Source organism: Harpia harpyja, chromosome 7 (assembly GCF_026419915.1).
Source record: "Harpia harpyja isolate bHarHar1 chromosome 7, bHarHar1 primary haplotype, whole genome shotgun sequence".
NCBI lineage: Eukaryota > Metazoa > Chordata > Aves > Accipitriformes > Accipitridae > Harpia > Harpia harpyja.
In genome coordinates, this window is record NC_068946.1 from 47,263,338 (window position 1) to 47,285,245 (window position 21,908).

The following is a 21,908-nucleotide window of genomic DNA, read 5'->3' on the forward strand; positions in this document are numbered from 1 at the left end:
TTTTATTAGCAACCATTTGATGCTGAAAACTTTGCCGAAGTAAACAATGTAAATGTTAACATTAACCTTAATCAGACCTATTTCCTAAGATATAAATACTATACTAATGAAAGAGTCTGCCAGCATAATCAGGAGAGCAAAGAAATCCCCTAGGACCCTTCAAGCGTGTGTATGTCACCAATAATTCTGCTAACCCTTGAGTGCTAGTGACTTTGAATGTAGAGAAGGGGAGGTAAATGCAGTTTTATTAGTGCAGTTTTATTGCTATGGCCAGCTGCACTCTTTTCTCTATAAAAGGTAATTACTTCCAATAGTAACAAGCTAATTGATTGCTAATTAAATCAATTGGCACACTAACCGCTGTCAGAAAGTGACAGATTAGCTGGTCACATGACAGTGTGTTAGTAATGAAAAGTGGACATGGTCTGAGTGTGATTGACACAGCAGATGAAAAGTGATTTGGGATCTCCTAGGTGGTCATGAAGAGGGCATGGAAAACATGATTGATTCAATGGTGACTGTCAGGGAGGAAATGAGAATTGAATGGGATTCAGTGTTGCCCTGGAACCTCACCACATGATGCTCCAAGTTTTTTCACATGTAAATAAGCTAGACAGGGCTTTCTGGCAAATGAAAGGCAGGATGGGGGAGGAAAATGGGTGGAACAGAAAGTGAAAGTCAAATCAACAGAACTTAGAAACTTCAGTTTGCTTTGCAAAGTGAAAACAGACCTACAAATTTTTGACGGGTAGAAACTTCTGAGTATCAGTGTTTCAGTGACTAAGAGTATGTCCCGGTGTTTTCATTAAATGTGAAGGTTTATGAATTAGTTTAGGAAGGCCTTCATAAAAAGAAAAATAATTTTTAGTCTCTTGCTTTAGTTTGCAAGAACTCTATATACTTTATAAAACAAAGGAGAGGAAAATGGAAATAATTTAATTCTATTAATATTGCACTAAAAATGCATATACAATTACATAGATATCCCTCTTGCTCTGCGTCTCTCTGTCTCTTTTAGATATATATATATTTATATAAAAATATAGCAAGTTCAGTATCACAAAACCTAATTTATTTCCTAAAGATTAAAAGCTCATATCTAATATTTAACATGCATTTATTTCTAAAACTTAGTACTATAAAGTAGTCAATATTGATATCTCAAAGCCCAGCCTTTTAAAGTAAAATGGGAAAATGTTGCTAATTTTTTTGCTGGAAGACATTCCATACTTGCTATATAGTTATTGCCATCAACTTTGAGTAAGAGTTTCCGAAACACCAAAATCTTTATGTAGTCTTTTCATAAGAAATACTCAGTTAATAGCAGCATCTCTTAACAAATGCTGACATTTAACTGTAACTGTGAAGGTATTATCCAGACGCATCTAAGAAGGAGACAATTATTACTGTTTTATTAACATCTAAGATGGTATGAGCCAGGGCATGCTTGTGTGCTTTATTTATCCTTTCTGAAGAGAACTGGCACCGCTAAGGACAAGTGCTGTTTGGCGGTGCACCCAAGCCAGCTATTCCTTAGGGTGTTTCCTATTAGTAGAACCCAGACTGGTGGTGTTGAACAAGATGTGTGGACACAGTAATTAAAACCCACCACTTTTTTAAAAGGAAATGGGACTTCTGGCCTCATCCCTTTTCTCATAGTCTCTTAGCCAAGTGCTTTCAGGATGGTGTGGGAAAGAGGTGCCACTAGTTATGACTGATTTTACTTTCTCTAATAAAGAACAGAAGTCAAAGTAAAGATGCACCTCTTTCCAACACCATAGCAGCTTGTCAAGTCATTGACTGAGGCCATGACTGGGTGGGAAGAGATATGTACACCATCTAGAGGCTTTTGTTTTGTCTAACTGATGGGAAGTGGGATGAGAAAGATGCGGGTGATGTTTTGTGCCTTAGTTTTTCGCCAGACTGTTCACTGGTGCAAATCAACATAGTCTCACTGCAGTGAGTGGTGGGATACAGGTCTGCAACAGGGTAAAAGGGAAAGTGGTGCATGTTCTGCCTCCCTTAACTCTTGCTAAGTCTCCTGTGCATGCGACACTGTCATCAGCTTCCTGTAACTTTGTTTTTTTGCTTCCTTTTTCTGTTTTTGAATGGATGTGAACTGGCATCTCTTCTAAATGTAGGTACTACCCCAGAGGAAGGAAAGAAGGACCTTCATTCACAAGAATTTTAATTCATTTAATCCAACGAAGCCTAGACTTCTCAGTTCATTTCTCCCTCAGACATGAAGATTAAAGCAAAGGGAAAAATACTGGAAAGAATCCTACCCATACAAATTATCCTAACACTTTAATGCTATGCCTGAATCTATGAGTTCTTATGTAAAATTATGCTCCAGATTATGCTGTAGCCTTAGAGGACCAATAGGCACCACCCCTAGTTAGGTAAAACACACGTTAGATGAATATAACAGTATTTTGGCAGAACGTGTTATGGGGTCATTACTTCCTCTGAATATTCCTTTTTTAATTACAGTTTACGAAGGATCTTCCCTATCAAAGAACTTTCTATTAGGGTGAGTATAACAACTGGTGAAATTATTTCTTGATATTAACTTTTTCAAGGATGTAAATTCTTGCTCTTATGAATTATCTTTGCACTTCCATGTGTCTCTTTTTTAATCACTTACTTACACAAATGAAGCCAAAGTTCATGCACACAAATTATTAGATATTATTTTTTCAAATACTCTTAATCATGCAGCATTTTATCTTCTATTTTCAGCCAAGTCTTTTAGATCTATAAACAAAAATGGGCGTTACATATAGATATATGTTTTGTCATTTATCTCATTTGGTGAACCAAACCCCAGAAGTTATGAAATATTACCAGCAAAAAAAATCACACAAGCATTTTGGCACTGAATTTGAAGCCAGGCTAACTTCTAAACATGGTAGCAGTCAGTAATGAGTCATAAAAATCTTCCTTGTTGAATAGGAAGGTATTACAAAATGCTCTGGAAGTTCCACAGAAAGCATTAGACTATATATCTGTGGCAGGTACACCCTCCCCAACAGGAAACGAAACTTCTCCGGGCAGGGAGGAGAGGAGAAAAAAACCCAAACCCTACAGGCCGCAGGTTGAAAATTGAACTGACCAATTGAGACGCGCCAGGTACAGGGAAGTGCTGACCTTTTGGCTAATGGGGATTAAAATGACCACAGATCAGATTCGACAAAGGTATAAATGGGGTCCTGCCGGAGGACATTTGGAATCAGTCCTCCTCGGAGCAGCGGGTCTGCAGCTGGGGACTCTCCCCTTGGGTTGGGATGCCGCCTGAGGTAACTCCTCCAGGTTGAGAGCCCTCATCTTTTAGGTGAGTGATATGCGCATTTTCAGTCATCATTTTAAATCTTAAGAATTCTTAAGTCGGCGGTGTAGTACTAATTCCCCTTACATCATTGAACCTGTGGTTCACAAATGTTATCGGAGTTCTAACTAACTTTTTTACTGAAGAATAAATCTGAGTTTTAACACCTGTTGGATTTGATTCTGTGAGCCTCTGTAACAATATCTCAACTTCACAATGTGTATATTTGTCTTTTAAGGTGAACTACTGAACTTTCTTTTCTTACAATGATGACTTCCTCCCACCTGACCACAACACCGTTAGTGAGGATGAAATTACCACCCGCACTCCAGATTTGACCTGCCAGAACAGCTCAAATTCAAAATAAAAAATTCCCATGTTCCCACGTCAAAGAACACAGACTTATGAGTCAGGTCACACAGAGCTCAGACTGGTACAGATGTAGGGAAAAGTCCTTTTTATGTGTTTTCTATCTTTTTGCCTTATCCATTAGATCAGCTTCCTTACTCTGGGATGTGTGTAACAAACCCTACATGTAAGAGTGGATCACAAGACACATACCAGGTGCTCAGGCAAGCTGAAGGGAACGGTGGTGGTGGAGGTCTGGAAGGAAGTTCATGGGTGAGATGTCCACCACTGCAGGTGGACCCTGCCCAGGTACCAGCTTGTTACAAGATCCACCAGCCCCAGCAGTTCCTCCCCATTCCCATCTTCCACGAGTGCCTATTGGTATTACCCAGCGATGCTTGTGGCCCCACTGCTGATCATGCAACATGTGTGTCCAACTTGGAAAACACACCTGAGCCTGTATTGGAATGTGGTCAGCTCTCTTTGGCGAAGTTTTCCTCCAAAACCATGAAAGCTGGAACACTAATTCCTCCCCCCCCCGCCCAAGGTGAGCTGCTTGCAAACTGAGTTGATTTTAAGAACTGCATGTGTGGTGTCTGCAATCAAGTCCTAGATTTGGCATGCTGGACACTGTCCTAGACCTTCTTCCACCAGCTTTCTTGAAACAATCAGTACACTGATTTACACACCTGAACATGGACTCAGGCTCCCCAGGTAGGCACAAGAGCATGAAAATCTTGACCCTAGCTGTTTACTCAAAATCCCAAACGGAAAATTTGTCTTGTAGTTTGGGAGAGAAGTCATGTTTCTTGACATTTGGTCCAATGTTTAAGATCATCTTTCCTCATGATTAATTCAATCACTGTACAGGAAGAAGCTGTAACAAGGATCCTGCCCTTCAGTATGTTGTAAATATGTCCTTTCAGCAAACTAACAAGGAGTGGGAGGGGAAAGATATTATCACAGCTTGACATGCTACCTCATGGATAGAAATAAATTTGTGTGAATTAAACTTGTGTGGATTCAACAAGGTTACCATTTACAAAATAAAACTAACCCCACTTAACGACTGGGTTATTTTAGCTCACAGAGCTAATTCCTTAATATACTGATCAAACTGTAAATGTAAGAGTTGTTTAAATAAATCTGGTGGAATCTGTAAATTCAAGGGATTCATGCTGTTGAGATCAACGTGGTGTCTGGTTGCCTGCTTCCATGGGTATAACTACACCATTTTGTCAATTATAACCAATGACTTGTCTAGTTGATGCATTTGGGAAAGATAAAGCAAATCCATTAATGGTGTGAAGTCAATACTACATAAATTAAAGCATGTCAAATCCCCATGTAAACGCTCTCAGCTAAAGGGGCTTTAGATCAGATGAAGCCTTCATACCCAGATTAAGCACTTTAACCTACACACATTGACATCATAAGTTTCCTTTATTTGCCTTATTTTTTCTGAGCATCCACAAGCAGACAAGTTGTCTTATGCTCACATGCTGTAGGGAAAGAAAATCCTATGATTTATATCAAAGATTTTATTTAAGCCCCACAGTGATACCCTATATACATTTAGAGACAAAATTCCCATTGATTTCAGCGGAGTCGTGTCTTTTACCTCAACCTGTTTGAGTTTATTTTAGCAGAAAAGAGTCTGAGGAGCTGCCAGAATTTATCTACTATCTATTGTTCAGCATGAAATGAAGAGTAATAATCTGACCTTGTTTATCTGAGCACCAGGATTGCCTCTCACTAATGATACAGAAATATATTCTGAAAGGATACCCAGCCACAACCTTCGGTCTAATCTGACTTTTTTTGGTAAGGGTTCTTAAAGAGACAAGAATTAGCGCTGCCTGGACATCATTTAACAAAGCAAAACCACATGAAATGTCTGTGTCTGCTGGGTAGAATGAATCCCCAAAGGATAGCATTACATATAGGTGGAGCTTCAATAACACTCTTACCCGCTCTCAACCTGCTTTGAATTCTGCCACTTGCTCCCTGTTGTGAAATTCAGTTTTTTCTTCCTTGGACCTGATCCAAAACTCATTAGAGTCAGCATGAATTTAAATGAATGGACTTTGCATCATGACTTTAATTAAAGCCTTTTACAACCCCAGCCCTCTGAATGTTTCACCCTTGCTGAAACACTCTTATCTTTGCTTCTTCTGCTATTAATGACACCAATCTTATCCACTCCCGCATAGCCTGTTCAAAGACGACTTTTTCAATTACAATCAACTGCCATCTCTATGCTAATAATTCACTGATCTACATCTCTCTAGACCTATGCCTCTGTCCAAGTTAAGGTCTTGGTCTGCCTCTTTAACATCCTCTGGTGTTTACTATCACCTAAAGCTCAGCATGGCAAAAACATAATTCTTAACCTTTCCTTCCAAGTTTTCTCTCTCACTTTGTTTGTTATTAGCAATATCACCATCTTATCTGATTCAAACCATAACCCTGGTGTTAACTTTGACTCATGTCAATCCCTAGATCTTTGGATGCCTGGTTTGCCTAAATCTGGCTGGTCTAGCATCTCTGAAATGTGGGGTCTCTCCAAGTCACTGAAGTTCTCATCATCTTACCACTCAATTAATGCAATTTCATTTTCTCAGTAGGCCCCAAAAGAGTGCAAATTTACTTCACTCATATCCAGTAAGAATGTTACTGAAAAGAACATTTTTCTAGCCTGTTGCTTTGACTATGCCTTTTCCTTCCTGAGTTATATATGAACCACACTTCTTCACTTTCCAAGCCCTTCACAGACTCCTACCAGTGCATCTACTGTCTCTTCCTCACTATTGAAACATAAGCCCACATCTCAGTTCCTTTATAAATTCTTCTTCAAGCCTTTTTTGTTCTTTTGCTTCTGCATAATTGGAAAGTGCTCACCATAAATATGCACAGAGGTATCACATTATCCTCATAAAACTTTTGTTGGAAAAAAGAAAATTGACAGTGGTCAGACTGCTTGATCATTCATACACAAAGTATTTCATTGCTACTTACTCTCTTTTTGACTGTATCCACTTGCTGTCTCTTATTACATAGCTGTATCATAAGATCTTTGGACAGTGTCTGCTTTTTACTTTTGCACTCATGCAGCCTCAAGGCAAAAAGGTCTTTAGACACTGTGGTAATATTAATCCCTAGGAATATTTGTTAAGATTTTGAAAAGGTCAGAGAGCACATGATACAAAAGAACATATTTTTGGTACTCTAAATCATTGGCCCGATGAGTGAACGTGACTAATATTTAGAAGTAAAATAAATAAATGAATGTTTGTATAGCACCCAGGTGATGAGCCCCTGATCTCACTGGGTCCTTCAGGTACCCAGGTACAGTTAAATAACAGAATCATCTCACCGCCGAAAAGCAGAAGTTTTTAATGCCAGTGCTTTATGGCAAAGGATATGAGAATGAATGAAATGTTTGCTTAATGTAACTTCTGTAGAGAAATGATTTATAACAATGCACCGTGTAGTCTACATTTATGTAAGGCTTTGTTCAGTGCCTCACATACCAGCCTTAGGCTTCAAAATTTTGTGGCACAAAATCATGAGTTTTATATGTCCCAACATACAGTCTGGTCCACACTGAAGGGGGACCAAACGTTAATTTTAGAGATATCACTGCCATCACCTTCTCCTGCCCCACATTATTGCCTTCTGCTCCTGCCCCTGCACCTGAGCTGCTCTGGTCCTGCCTTCTCTGCAGACACGATCAGTCCAGGCTCCGTGCTGTACCTCATTTCTGATCTCCACGTGGTCCGCTGGCACAGAGGGTAGAACTGTGTAGCGATCTGGCTTTTCTCTACGTTTATCCCTGTGACTGCACACCCACATAATCTGGTACCTTATAGTTACTAAGACAGAGGAGATCGAGGTCACAGGGCAATAGCTGTCACAGGGCTTCCCTTCCCACTCAAGCTTTTGGAGTCAACACTGGAGAAGTCCTAGAGCAGCAGAGTCACTTCTGCGAGATGCCCTTGTCTCTAAAGGAAATAACTTGGTGAGGAGGAGTGGAACTGGCATTTCTAATGATAGGAAGTAAAGATGCCACCTCTGTTCAATCCTTATCAATATCTCATTTCCTTATAGTAAATACTTGGGGTGATTTTTCTATTAGGTGCACAGTAGGGAAATGTGCGATGGTGAGGTTTGCATATTGGCTTGTAAACAAATTTCACCATTAAGTATGTGTACCAAAACTGCTTTGACAACCTACTCAGCAGATGGTAAATGGTGACAACAAGAGGATCCATTTCAAAATAGCTCCACTCTGAAATGAATTGGAAAGTGCAGATACAGCCTGCAAAAATTTCTATTCTCATTTCATATCCTCCCCAACATCCCGGCCAGAAGTTCCCTGGCCTATGCAACACATTCCTTATCTTCTGTGTTCCTCATCTTCCTTCTCTGACCTTTTCTAGTTTCTGCTTTATGGTCTCTTCAATTATAGCATTCAGCATTCAAGAGGTAGGAGCACAGATCTACACAAGAGTATGAAGATGTTTTTTGTTTTGTTCTCTGTTCTCTCTCTAATAACTTTTCACTTTCTACTTGCTCTTTTATTGTGGAAAGACTATATTAGTGGTTCCTTTTCCTGTGCTGTGGCTGATACTGAGAGAAGAGAAGAGTAAGAAATTGTACGAAGGACATTGCCGCAGGTCAGTCCAGCCTTGGGCTTGCTTGGATATATGACAAGGAACTGAGAGCTCAGGTACCATAATGATGGCAACAGGGAGAAATCCAGATTGAAACAGTACAGATATAAAAGCAAGATGTAATTAAGGAAGGATTACAGGTAGAAAGGGACAGTTAAATTTTTGTACTCTTCAGTGAAGAGAGAGAGAAAGTGGCCTGGGTTAGTCCGAGGCATATGGTGAACATGCCTGGAGTCCATGCAGTAGCTCTGCCAGCCCTGCTGTATTCCTCCTCCTCTGCCACTGCTAGGCATCCCCTGGGCACCATATGCCATTTGTGCCAGATAGTGCGGTGGTTTTCTATGACACAGACAAAAAAGCCTGCCAAGGATCTAACTCAACAAACGCTCCAACAGACTCCCAAGACAGCTTTTAAAATTAGATTTCCATGATGAGGGTGTAAATCTACAGAAACTACTCGCTGCAGACTTTTAATGAAAGTACAACACGTCGAGTTCACCAAAGATAACTAGATTCAATGCTTGGGCTAGAAAGTCCATCATTCATCTAAGAAAGCATGCTGCAAACAAATCTATTCATTCTCAGAATGAAAACATACAGAAGACAGTTTGGTGAAAGCTGTTTTGGAAAGGGTTTTGGACTGCTTTGGGCTGAGGGGAATTGGAGGAATTCTGTTATTTAGACAACTAATGGCAAGTTTCATTTTGGAGAGGTCATCTGCTTTTATTTTGAACCCAGACTTCCTTGGCCTAATAGCTGCAATACATCCTATTTGCTATAAAGCAAGTTGAACAGATTGAGAGAGTCTAAAAGTCAAGATGACTGCATCTTGACTGTGAACATTTGACTTCCAAGTACATGTCCAAAAATCTTATTCTGTGGAGATGTGGACTTACAGATCAGCAGCTGACTCCTTTTCCATTTTTTCTTGTTTTAAGCTGAGCACCTTAGTTTTATATTCCTTCTATAGCTGGGTAATTGCTAGACTCCTGAAAAGCACCAGACATTATCAAAGACTTTAGTGCAAACATATTCGCTTCTCAAAATCTGCTTTTAGGCATCCACCTCCATCAGCCTCCATCTTTGTGGGACTTCATATCAAAAAAGTAAATTCCTTTTGCTTAGGGAGAGATTGGCCTTAAACAATCAAGTATGTAAAAGAAGAGACCACAGACCTTCAAAGAACATCCAGAGAAGTTGCTAAGCCTTTGTCCAAGAAGTGAGATATGAAGGAGGAAATTCTCTCCTCTGCCTGAGAGGTTTCAAACCAACATTGCTGACCCAGCCACTAAATTTTATCTTAAACTGCTAGGAAAGTAAGAAATTTTCAAAAACAAATTTGGGATTAATTTGACCAGAGCCAGAGCATACAGTAGTGAATATAGTAGGGAAGTCTGCTATAACTGCTGCTAAGAACTTAAATACGAGTGGATGAGCTGCAGAGCTTCTAGAGTTAGGTGGTAGCTGAGCAGGAAGATTCAGGATTACAGGTTTGGATTTAGGGCTCAGGTATATTCAGACACAGGCAGAGCTTTAAAACAAGCTTTGGAGTACCAGTAGCTGTTTTACAGAGCTGACTTCTTAGCCCACTGTAAATGCAAATGCAATCAAATCAGCTTGGCCTTGTTTGAAGATGAGGAAGAAGGCTCTGCTAACTCAGTGTCCACAGTTGTCATGAGATGCAAGTGCATATGTTGGCAGTTATCACAGATGAGTTGGTGCACTGTTATTGATGATTCCGCATTATGTTTGAGCACTCTGGTGGGTAACTTGCTCCAGTCTCTCATGAGAAGGTCAACTCTTTTATTTGGAGTGAGCCATCAACAAGTTTTTTCAGTAATAGGACAAATTCTCTTTTGTATTCTCACAGAAACATTTCTTATACCTGTTTGTCATTTTGCCACTCTTTATTCTTGCCATTTCTTTAATTTCCACTAAAATTTTCTTTTAAAGAAATTTGTCTTTAGATATGTGGCTTCAGTACAGTTCATTCAATACTGTTAAGATTTTCCTGTAGTCAGCCTGTATTAATGTAGATAATCCAAGGCAGAGTAATTTTGTGATGACAGGGAAGTTGTAATGATCAAGAAGAGACCACAGCTGGCTTTAGCAAGGGGGTCAAAGATTAGAAACTCATTAATGGATGGTTATGAAGCTTCTCTTGAATGTGACATTCAAGCTCCAAATTGTGATATTTATTATCCTTATTTGATGTTGGAGAACAATCAATAACATTTGCTTATTGGTTATCTACCAAGATTGAGAAGTTTCCATTCATAAGGGATAATGAATCACACACTGAAGAAGTCCCTCTCCCCTGCGAGTATAATTAAATATTGCATTAGCTGATCAATAATAACTAGATTTAGAGGGGATATGGGACACTATGCCATTAGCCTGATGACAGGAGCAGTTTAGGTTTTTTTAAATTTGTCTTTGAGAACAGATAGAAAGATAGTCAAGATTTTCCAAAACATAAATCTGCATACTTTTTTTAAAGACCTTTTTAAAGCAGGGAATTGAGTCATTCCTCAGCATCAAACTGGCTTAAACAACCACTTTTTAACAAGAACTAAATGTCAACTCTTATTTTGAAATCCTTGCTCTACTTGAACATGAATTAGAAAAAGAAAGGAAAAAATGACATTGCCAGTAAGAACAAAAATTAAATTTAACTTTGTGCCCCCAGAAGGGTCCCCTTCCGCACAGAGAGGACTTGCACCTGCTATGAGCACTGACAGCAATACCAAAGCTCATGCTCTGCACACCCCAGTGAGGACATCTCAGTCCAGGGCATTTTTGTGCCCACAGGGATGGAAACAGGGACTCACTTTGCCTGGCAGAAATTACCCACATGGACCCACTCCATTCCATGGCCTGCAGAATTATGAATTGCTTTGCTTTCCAATGTGGACTGGGTCATTAGCCTTTTCGATGACCAAATAGCTAGGAAATCCCTGCCGTTCTATCAGGAAAACACTAGCCACTGCTGAAGTGCTATTAAAAGTAAGCTCCAAAGTTTATTGATTTAACTTCCCATTTTAAAGTAAATCTTTTTTTTTAATCTCCGGTGTCTATTTTTACCCTCTTTGTGCCTGGGTCACAGTGCTTTATACCTTCCTCTGCCATATACAGGCATACAGGCAGGGCAGAAGATAGACTCAAAAATCCTTTCCTGCAAACTACCTCAGGCTATTGCTGATGATATAGCCTAATAAGATGACCAAAAATTTTCTTAACTGAGGACTATACCTTACTCAATAAAGTAAACAGGAGACGAATCTGGTTAGCAGGGAATAGTAAGTTGCTGGAGGCAGAGTTATAAATCTTTTTTTTTAACTTCAGATTTGATTTAGAGTCTTGTAAAAGTCTTTTGCTTTTAGAAATACAAGTATGCTCCCATACTGAAAACAGAAAAGCCATTTAGTGCACTGTCTTGCTCAGCTACATATATTCATCAAAAGCATCATCTTCCTCTCTTCACTTTCTCTTGCTTCTCATAGTCTACTGATAGACAAATGGTTCGTCCCTCCCCTCAAGTCTTATCTGCCTCTTCTGTGCACTATCGTCAAAAGATAAGATTTAGTATCACAGTTGCATAATAATTTAATAAGCAGACCTTGGAGAACAAGAAAAAAAGAAGAAAGAGAAATGCTAAAATATTGCTCAGAAAGAGAAAGTGATGGAGCTGTTCATAAAAAAAAAAATCAGCCTGGGAGCTTTGAGGAGTGATACGGACTGAAGACAATAGAGCTTCTGAATACTACCTGAGCAGACTCCCCAGAGAGCTGATGATCCCCCAGAATAGGGGTCCTTAATTTTACCCAGTTAAGGGAAGTATTTTTGCAACCCACAGACTCCTCAGTCTATCTCACTTTCCTCAAATTTGGGCCTTACAATTGACAGTTTACCCACTGGTGTGGGTTAAAGCGAATCCTTGGGTCATGAATCCCTAGGATCATTCTGATGTCCAAACAGCCCAAACACTCATTTTTAACCCCTGAAGTTTTACTTGTGATTTATACTTCACACTCTCAGGGCACGAACTGCCTCTCTACCTGTGGTCCCCAAGTACTGCAGAAGAAAAAAAAATTGTTTTGCAACACAGACAAAGCTTTACTTAATACAATATTATCAGCATGAGCAATACTCTGTAAAACACACCATAATTAATCACCAGTATTAGCTAGGGATAAGCCTAAACTGCAGACTACGAGACTGAACTAAGCTGAGGTCCAAGGGCTTTTAGGTGCCTGATTCCAGTTCAGGCTTTATTAGAAAGTTAAACAAAAATAATCACACTTTGGGCTTCAAAAGCACAGGCCATGCCTGCTCAGAGCTCCAGGGTTTCAGAAATGACACTTGTGCAGATTAGTTTCTTCTATACAATATGATAAAATTAATGTTTTTGCCACCCACAGGTAAAAAAAAAATCTATTTAAAATTAAACAGTATTTATTGTTATTTAAAGGTAGTATGTATAAAAACACTCTGCATGAAATGAGGTACATGGTCAGTCTTTAAAGCTTTAAGTATATCCTTCCAATACGTAAATGGTTGGTTTTAAGTAACTAAAATCTACACGTACATTGTCTTTTGGGCATAAATTTTGTCTCCCGTTCAGAACACAGATGATTTTGACACACAAATTAATTCCTTATAAGTTGCAACTAGTATTTTATTTGGAAAAGATTAAAGGCAGAATTTGTTAGTAAAAATCCCAGCAAAAATGAAATTAAAATAAAATGTGTATAAATTTAATGTAACACATTAAGGGTCCTCTTTGTAAAAACCTCCATTTTTTAATTTACTGGGACTAGAGGATCAGGTCATAAGTTTTATATTTTTATTATGGTTTTCTTTCAAGATTATTATAGTTCCTTTTGCTAGTTGCTTGCTTTCAGGGCATCTTCACTACGACTGGGTGGGGAAAACAAAGGAAGAAGCCTTATCAGTTATTTAAGCTGATATCTTGCACTACCACTGAAGAGATATTTTGATGATATAGTTTTCATTACTAAAATGCTATAGCATAATAAATTAATTCAATGTTGTGCACTTATCTATTAGACACATTACTACAGAAAAATAAAAATGTTAATTATTCATTATCATCTCCCTGATTATTTGTTGTGGCTGATAATTACATTGAATGTATTTTATATCAGTAATAACCTTCTGTCTACATTTACAACATATCATATCTGGGGGGCTTGTCAAGCTTTTTCCCAAAGCCTTTTCTTTATTAAGACACAGACCTCATGAGTACATAACCTTTATGTTGAAGGCTGATTTTCCTCTTTCATATAAAGAACAAATATTATAGATTAATTAATCCAATGTGATTATAATTTAATCACCCTTCTTCTGCAGTCACAAGGGACTTTGTTATTATTCAGTGGCTCATTTGTATTGTTATGGAGAATAAATGCAGTCATAAAAATATTTGTGTGTCACTTAATTCATACAACTAAACAAAACTCATATCAGTAAACAAAACCCACTATTTTTCTTTCATCATAGAAGCTTTGTGGTCTCACAGGCACTTACTTTCTACCTCTTAACCATTTGCATCTGTTCAATGTCTTTTGCTGTAAAGCCACCTTTTCCAAACAGAGTAATACACTCTGTTCCTTTTCCAAACAATAATCAACTTGATTTTTTAAGAGGCTGACCCAAAATTGACGTGCGGATCCTGCGCACACCTGACCCATTTTTAAAGCAATGACTTATGCATTCCACTCATGTCTAGCTTATTCCACTTGATTTTATTGTCAGTGAAAATGATTACTTATTAATCTAACTTCTCTAACATTTGCTTTTATGCCATTTCCTTAAAGTGTAGCCTGGACCATATTCCTATCACCATGGAAATCCTTTTGGATTATTTCTATCTCAAATTCTATGAGCTCTTTGAAGGCTGAATCCTCTCAACATTTATTTTAGAAGGACAGGGGAAAAAAAAGAAATTTTTTTTCATGAGACCTTTGAACAAAGTGTAATTTGAAAGTGTGAATGAAACTACTGTTTAATAAAAATGAACATTTGAGCTACTTGGCCCTGGGACAATGTTGTTTAATTAAATTAATCAATTTTAATTTTTTACTGAACTTTGAGAAACTAAGGTAATAATTCACAAATACACTAGATGGAAGCAAAAGTTATGAGAGATACAAACCTGATGTCTCTTCTGTCACACCTAGGAAGTCTTAGTAAATGCACTGTTCAGACATTGCAATGCCATTGTAATTCTATATAAAAATAAGTAAAACTACTTCTTAGAAAGCAAATATCAAGTGTTAAATAAATACTACCAGTCCAAATTAATTGATAAATAAAAATGCAGCCAATTCAAAACGGAGGTTAAATGCACAAGAAACACACAAACAACTAAAATAATTTTATGAATATGACATGAAGGAAGTCTTGGATCTGTGCAAGGTATTGGTAGTGGCCTTATGGCGTGTTAATGATCAGAATCAAGTATTTTTAAAGGAAAGAAAAAGTTTTCATTAAACCACATGAATTTGTACATTGAACGTTTCAAATCTACTTTTCCTTCATTTCAAAACTGTACTTTTCTATCCTGAAGTTCCCATCTGCAGTTTTATCTTGCACTACCATGAAAATCCAGGCGACTCTGTGGATATGAGAAATGCGTATTTTTTAAAATGTAGTTCTACTACTTTCTGCAGAAAAATCTTATGTAGGAAAGCCTAGGTATGGTTGGTTATGTTAGGGGTTATTGAATTCAGCAGCCCAACAGGGGTGAGGCTGGCGCAGCTCCGTGCTCACGCTTGTTCCTCCCCAAACCACCTTGATCCTGGATGCTGCCTCATAGACAAAGCTTTATTTTCCCCTTTTTTCTAAGGCACTGAAGTTCTTTAAGCCAGTGAAAGGAATTTACAGGCATAGAAACAACGGACAATAATTTCCATATGGTGGAGTTCCCTAGGTACAAATTGATTTTTCCTCTGGTTTTCTTGTCTGCTAGTGGGATACAAGTGTGAGCTGTCAAGGAGCTAGGACATGACCTGATCATTTAAAGCCTGGGTAAAGAACACTGAAATTGGAGCAACTGTGGCTTGGGACTTTCCAAGCTCTTCACTGCCTCAATATTGAAGTTACATGGGTGGTTCTCCTTCTTCTGCTCTATCCCAAGCACTGGGAGCAGTCAAGAAGCATTTCTCCTACTGCATCTGAGGTTTTAGACACATGTTACCAGATTAGATGAGCAGTTTTTGCACAACCAGTTACACAGGTATCCTAAATACCAAACTATAACTTCAACTAAACTAAGCTGATCTCAGATCGCATATGATATGCAAAAATCATGTTTACAAAAACCTTCCAGACATCATCAGAAGTGAGTGATAAACCTAGATGGGAAAGAAGCCAAGTTGGAAAGATCAGAAGATAGCATCAGTAGAAAAGTAAGATTATTATGTTTGAGTGTTGTATAGACAAGACTTTCTTTACATGGGTACTGCTGAAGACAGAGGTTCACATCTACTGAGATCTATGTAGTGACCTTTCTTTGTGGTATTTTGCAACAGATTTCAGAATACTGATTTTGAACACTGAGTGCAATAGCATGTCCTTGAACTAGTACTACAATTGGTGCATAGAGAATCGCAGTAAGCACCATCCTTCTCCTGTCCTTTTACATGCCTTTTAATGTTTGCTTTTTACAGGTCTTTTTAACATGATCAGTAGTCTCCATTTGCCAACTACAGGACCCAGACCTGCTGCAATTTCTCACAATGTTCACCAGCTACTTATAAACACAGATTGTAAAGGACAAGCCTTATATCCTGGGCTTGGGTACCAACTCCAAAACCAACCTCAAATCCCAACAGGTTTGGGAATTCGGCAGCTCAGCATAACCTATACTCTTTTGTTCTGTTATTATCTTTGCACAGTGGCTATCTGGGCAGAAAATAGTTATTTATGTAACACTAACAATACAATGACAACTTCATATCCCACCCGTAGTTGTCCTACACAGTTCTGCAAAAAGAGTAAGAAAAATTTCTCCACCTCAGAGATTTCATGTACTAGATATGACAGTCTAGTTGGCGGATAAGTCAATTATCTTTCAATCTCTTTCCCTTAATATCTAATCTGTAACGTGAATACAAAATTTCTACACAGAAAAATCAAAGACAAACCTGGAGACTCAAATTCCAGTGCATAATTCTAAGTACTTGTGCAAGTGATTTTCGCTAAGTTATTCCCCCTAGAACAGGAATGCACATGATGATTGAAAACCACTTTGGTCCAAGTACCAAGAGAAATGGATCTATCTGTGAAATTGAGAGCTGTGAAGATGCAAGCCAAGGAAAGTACCTTATGTGTGGGAAAATGAAAACCACATCTGACACAAACACAACAGAACTCTAATATCATCCTTCGTACCCCTCCCTTTCCTTCTGTTCTTCAGTCACATCCACTGACACACCTGTGCTTAGGATGCAGATTGTACTCTTTGGAGTAGCTTGCTTTGCCTTCAATGAAGCTGCATCATGCACTTTGGCAGTATGCTAAATCAGTAATTTTACTGTGCAAAGAATTGATTGTTTACTGACAGTGAGCAGAGTTTTTTGCTTTAATTCATGCTGCAGTGGCACATGAGGACAGTTCATGGGCTCCTGGTGGTCCATGAATGCACCATGGTGGAGGAATCTGGATTCAGATGCTTTATTTTCTTAACCATTAGAATCGTTGCCTAGTTTCCCATCCTAGTGCTGACCCAACCCAGCCTCGTTTAATGTCTGCAAACTGACAAGATCATAGCTTACGGAGATATGGCTGTAAGGAAGGTTGTGTTGCTTTTCAAGTATAGTTTCTTTTAAACCACCAGCATGAGAAATGTTTGGTGGTGAACATGTTTACACAGTTCTTTCCCTTTCAACATAAAAGGCAAGCTATTGTAATGGTACAAAAAAGAATGGTAAAAGTGAGGTCCCCATGAATACAAGTGGTGGCCATTGTAATAACAGTGTTTTGCAGTTACAGAGCCTTTCATCTAAGGATTTCAAATTCCTTGCAAAGATTGATTAATTAAGGCTCACGGTGAGAGTTCTGTGAATCATCAAACCACAAGCATTTCACACCTCACTGACTTGCAACTCAGAGAAGCTCTTGATGAACATGAGCTAAGTTCCATGAGACTTGAGGGAACCTAGATCAACTCCAGTGGGTTGGCGCTGAAGTCATTTTTAAGATGTGTAAATTTAAAGGGAAGCCAGGTGAGCAATGCAGAGCGCTTTGTTAAGAAGCACAGTGAGTGATCCTTGGGAAAAACCTCCTCCTAGATACTGAAACTGCTGTACTCTTGAAGTTGGTAAGGTGCTAGCAAAATCAGTAGTGCACTCTCATTGAGAAGAACCCTTTAATGCTATTAAAAAAGCTCAGTCTTATTTAATTGGTACTTATTTTACTTCAATGTAAAGTTGAATGTCACATCCCTTCCTTTTTGCAGCACTTGTCGCTGTTGTCCGTGACCCAAAGCAATACCAGACCAAAGAGGGCCTTAGTAATGGGCCAGTCTCTCTCCTTCACATTGGATGACTTGCACAGCATCTGAGGCCTCCCAGGAACTCTCCCACCAGCCCATTCCTTCCCACTGGCACCATTGCATCACCTCTCTGGTTATGCACTTCTCTGGAAGCTATTAATTTCATTTTCAAGAACATTTACAGGACTATAACTACAGACATTTAAAATCCTGATTAGTATTTTCTCTGTCTTAAGCTCGGTTGTAAAATATTCCCTGGTCATGTACAGCTTATAAAAAATGTTTTATACATAAGAATGTAGGCGCCTATTTTTTTAGTTAAAAATAATGATTTGGTTAGTCATATTTTACAGTTGCTAATTACTCTACAAATGCCATAACCTGTCTGAATGGTAACTGCTCAATAAAAGATTTTGTTTTGTTTAAGAGATGCTAAGTAATGCAGTGTAATACTACATGTGTCAGGCCAATATATTACAAAATTTAAATGTAATATATATATTCACCTCCTTCTTTCTGTTGTTGTTGGCTGAGGAGATCAATTCCATTTGAAAGTAAAATGTTTCCTTGATTTTCTCCAAACTCTAAGCTTTCTCTACTGTTTATTTGGAAGTAAATTGAGCGTAACTCTGCGGAAATTGTGGTGCGAGAGGACCATTGGGCCTCTTGCTGATTTTAAAGACAATACAGTGACCTGTTGGTATACCAAAAGAATGGTAACTATGTGAAATCTGTGTAACTCATTTGATTAAGAGCTTTTCAGGCATATATCTGGCACAGTCACATACTTTGCATACAAACACTGGAAATGTGTTTGGCTCCATGTTACTCTACTGCAGAGTTGCAGAGAAATGCAAAATATGCTTTTTCAGCCATTGCTTCATCTTCCTTTCATTTATAACTCAGTAAATGTGCTGAAAATGGTTGATGTTGGTAGCACAGAGCAGATCACAGCTTGGGAACTCTGCACTTCTGTAGAAGCTCCTCTCTCCCAGATGAACCCAGCCTACTTGGTGCCAAGTTAACTTTGTGGTGTCCCCCCGAGCCCAGAAGCAAGAACCTATCCCTCCAACCTCAGCCCCTTCCCTTTTAGCGGCTCAAATCATGTTCAGGAGGTGGCCACAGCCAGCTGGCTGAATCAGCCAGACTACTCTTCCCCATTCTCCTCTAGTTTCTTTAGTCTTGCTTTCAGTGTCCACTTTGGAGAATCCTTCCAATCTTGTTCCGCAGACCCTTCATTGGTTGTCTTCTACTGCAGGCAAGCTCAGCAACAAAATGGGAATTGTAGGTACTATAGCAGCAGTTCATCAGGTGAATAGAGGAATCAGGTTTCATTAGCATCAGTTAATTGAGGCAATGTGTCTTCATGGACAAAGAACTGGACAAAGGGATCAGTGTTTCACCCCTATCCACCACTGGTCTACTGGCAGACCAGGCAAATCACCTCACCCTCCAGTGGTCCAGCTTCCCAACATGAAGACAGGAATTCCATCAGCTCTTTGTATAATTCACTAAAAGTTATAATGAAAAGCTCTGGATATTATTAATTATAGCAGGAACCCAAGAGGTAGGGAACTTTAACTCTCATAAAAAGCTTTAGCAAATGATGCATTACAGATACAGGTGTGAGCTCTCCTATATTATTCCAGAATCCAGAAAAAACTACTTTTAAATAATTTTCATTCAGAAGAGTTGAGCAAGCAGTGATAATAATGAAACATAGCGAAGTCATAAATTACTGAGTCACATATAAACTGTTTTCAAGACATTAAGAAGTACAAAAGAAATAGCACAAGAAAAGAAAGCTGTAGTAACACAACAAAGAAGAAAAAACCCCACCAAACCACCTCTTCAGTTCAACACCCTAAATCCATTCCCCCTTTTTAACTGTTATGTGTTTCCTTCACCTGAAGACACTCCAGAGTATATGGCAATAGCCTGTGTCACCCAAAGCTTATGGATGTCCTGAATGAAGCCCTTTTGAAATCAGATGAAGGACTTGGAAAGGAAGTCTCAGCTCTCAGTAGAATAGCAGAAATAATTCAAATTTCTTTTCATATAGGACCAGAAGCCCAAATTAGCATTCATGCTGAAAACTACCATTACAGTTTGATGTGAAGGTGGTTCTTTTCCTGGTAGAATGCAGACCACAGCTGAGTTACATATCGTCAGATATTTTTAAGTAAAGAAAGGCTTTAGGTGACTTTAGGGGAGTGAGGAAGAGTTCAGACTTTCAACAAAGGTGTAGTGGTTTCCTTTCATGCTAGGTGGAGTAATACTATCTTGTCAGGATTTCCAAGGCTTTTCTCCTAGGAAGAAGTTTTGATTTAAAAACAAAATGAAAGATACCTGCATTGCTTGTCTAGAAGAGCCAGTTAACTATCAAAGAGCAAGACAGATACCCTACTTTCACCAACATGCCCACAGACAGTGATCATAACCATGAGGTAGTGCTGACTCAGACAAGCAGGGTCTGAGCAAAGAGTTCCCTTGACATGTAGAAGGAAGACCCCACAAACACCCTGCCAGTACTGCAGAGTCAGTTCAGCTTAGACATGTGCGTCACAAGGTGCAATGCCACTCTGTACCTTATTCTACCACCAGATTTGTCATGCCTGGTGCTAGCAGTTTGGCCAGCTCTCACTCCGGTTGAAGTTAAGCTTATTGTCACAGACTCCAGTAGAGCCTATTTCAGCCTTTCTTATTCAATTCTATTTGATTTCTGCATGTAGGATCCCTCATCAAAGGCTGGGTTTTATAGGTGAAGAAAGGTGGATGATCTCTTACACTTACCTCTGTCATGTGGAAAGAACCACCTGCATTTACCAAACAGACCAAATTCTTCACTGGTTCAGCACCCACAAATCTCATGGGGTTATGCCAAGGGCTGGTTTGCTCTTGCTCAATTTGGTCAAATTCTGCTTTATGGGAAGGAATGTTATTCACATTGCTGTGAACTACTCAGGTCTTCAGTGTCTGTGGGAGGCTATTTCAAAGGGAAGGCTATTCCATTTTTAAGATGTTCTCAATCTTATTTTCTTACTGGTTTTATTCCCACTGGCAGTGCCTCAGAGGAACACTTTGGCACAAGACAGATGAACAAGGCATTGCCAGTGTCTGTGATGGATGGAAAACCTGTAAAACAAAAGCATTTTCTCCTGTCCACCTTCTTTCCCAAATTTCAGTGAAAACCAGAAATCAAATTTCCTTTGTTTAAAATTCTCTCCTTTGTCCTATTTCTTGTTTGCATACACTGCCACAGTTCCTATTGCCTTTAACAAGAATTTTATCTCCAAACAGACTGTATAAAAAGGTCCAATATTATAAACATCTCTTAAGAGAGCAGGCCATTCTGGAAACCACAAAACTCTCACAAGCAGCCCTACCCAGTAAATTTAATAATTTTCCAAGGAGGTTGCAAATAATCTTTGGTCCATGAACTCAAAACATTTGTGAACTCCAGCTATAATTTGCTTATCGTCAGCAGACACCATGAAAGTTGGCTGTGCCAGCATTACATCCTAACATTATTCAGAGCCTTTAAAACATCAGAATTTGTTTTTACAAGAGCGCCTCTCCAGCTCAGGTAACAGGACCTTCGAACTTGCTGAAGAGCAGTTGCACTTGAATCATTCTCACCACTGTGAGTGGCATTAGCAAACATGGAGGAAACAGGATATTTTGCATTATTAAGGCAGAAGACAAAGGGATTGTTGATCATAGTGAGAAAATCATGCATATATAAATGATTACTTTGTCTATATTTCCTCTTAGGCAATAGCTGATGCAGAGACAATCAGATATTTGCAAGATACAAGGCAGATATTCAATTTAATTAAAATAAATATTCCCAAAAAGATATCAAAAGCCAAGCAAGGTCCCCATTCAGATAGATAACTGTATTCCTTTGTCAATAAGGTCCATGATTTAGGGACTCAGAAGAGGGAATTAACTTCTTATCATAGGATAATTTTTCTCTACTTACTGCTATCAACTATGACATATAAAACCAGAAACTCCCTAAGGTGACAGAATT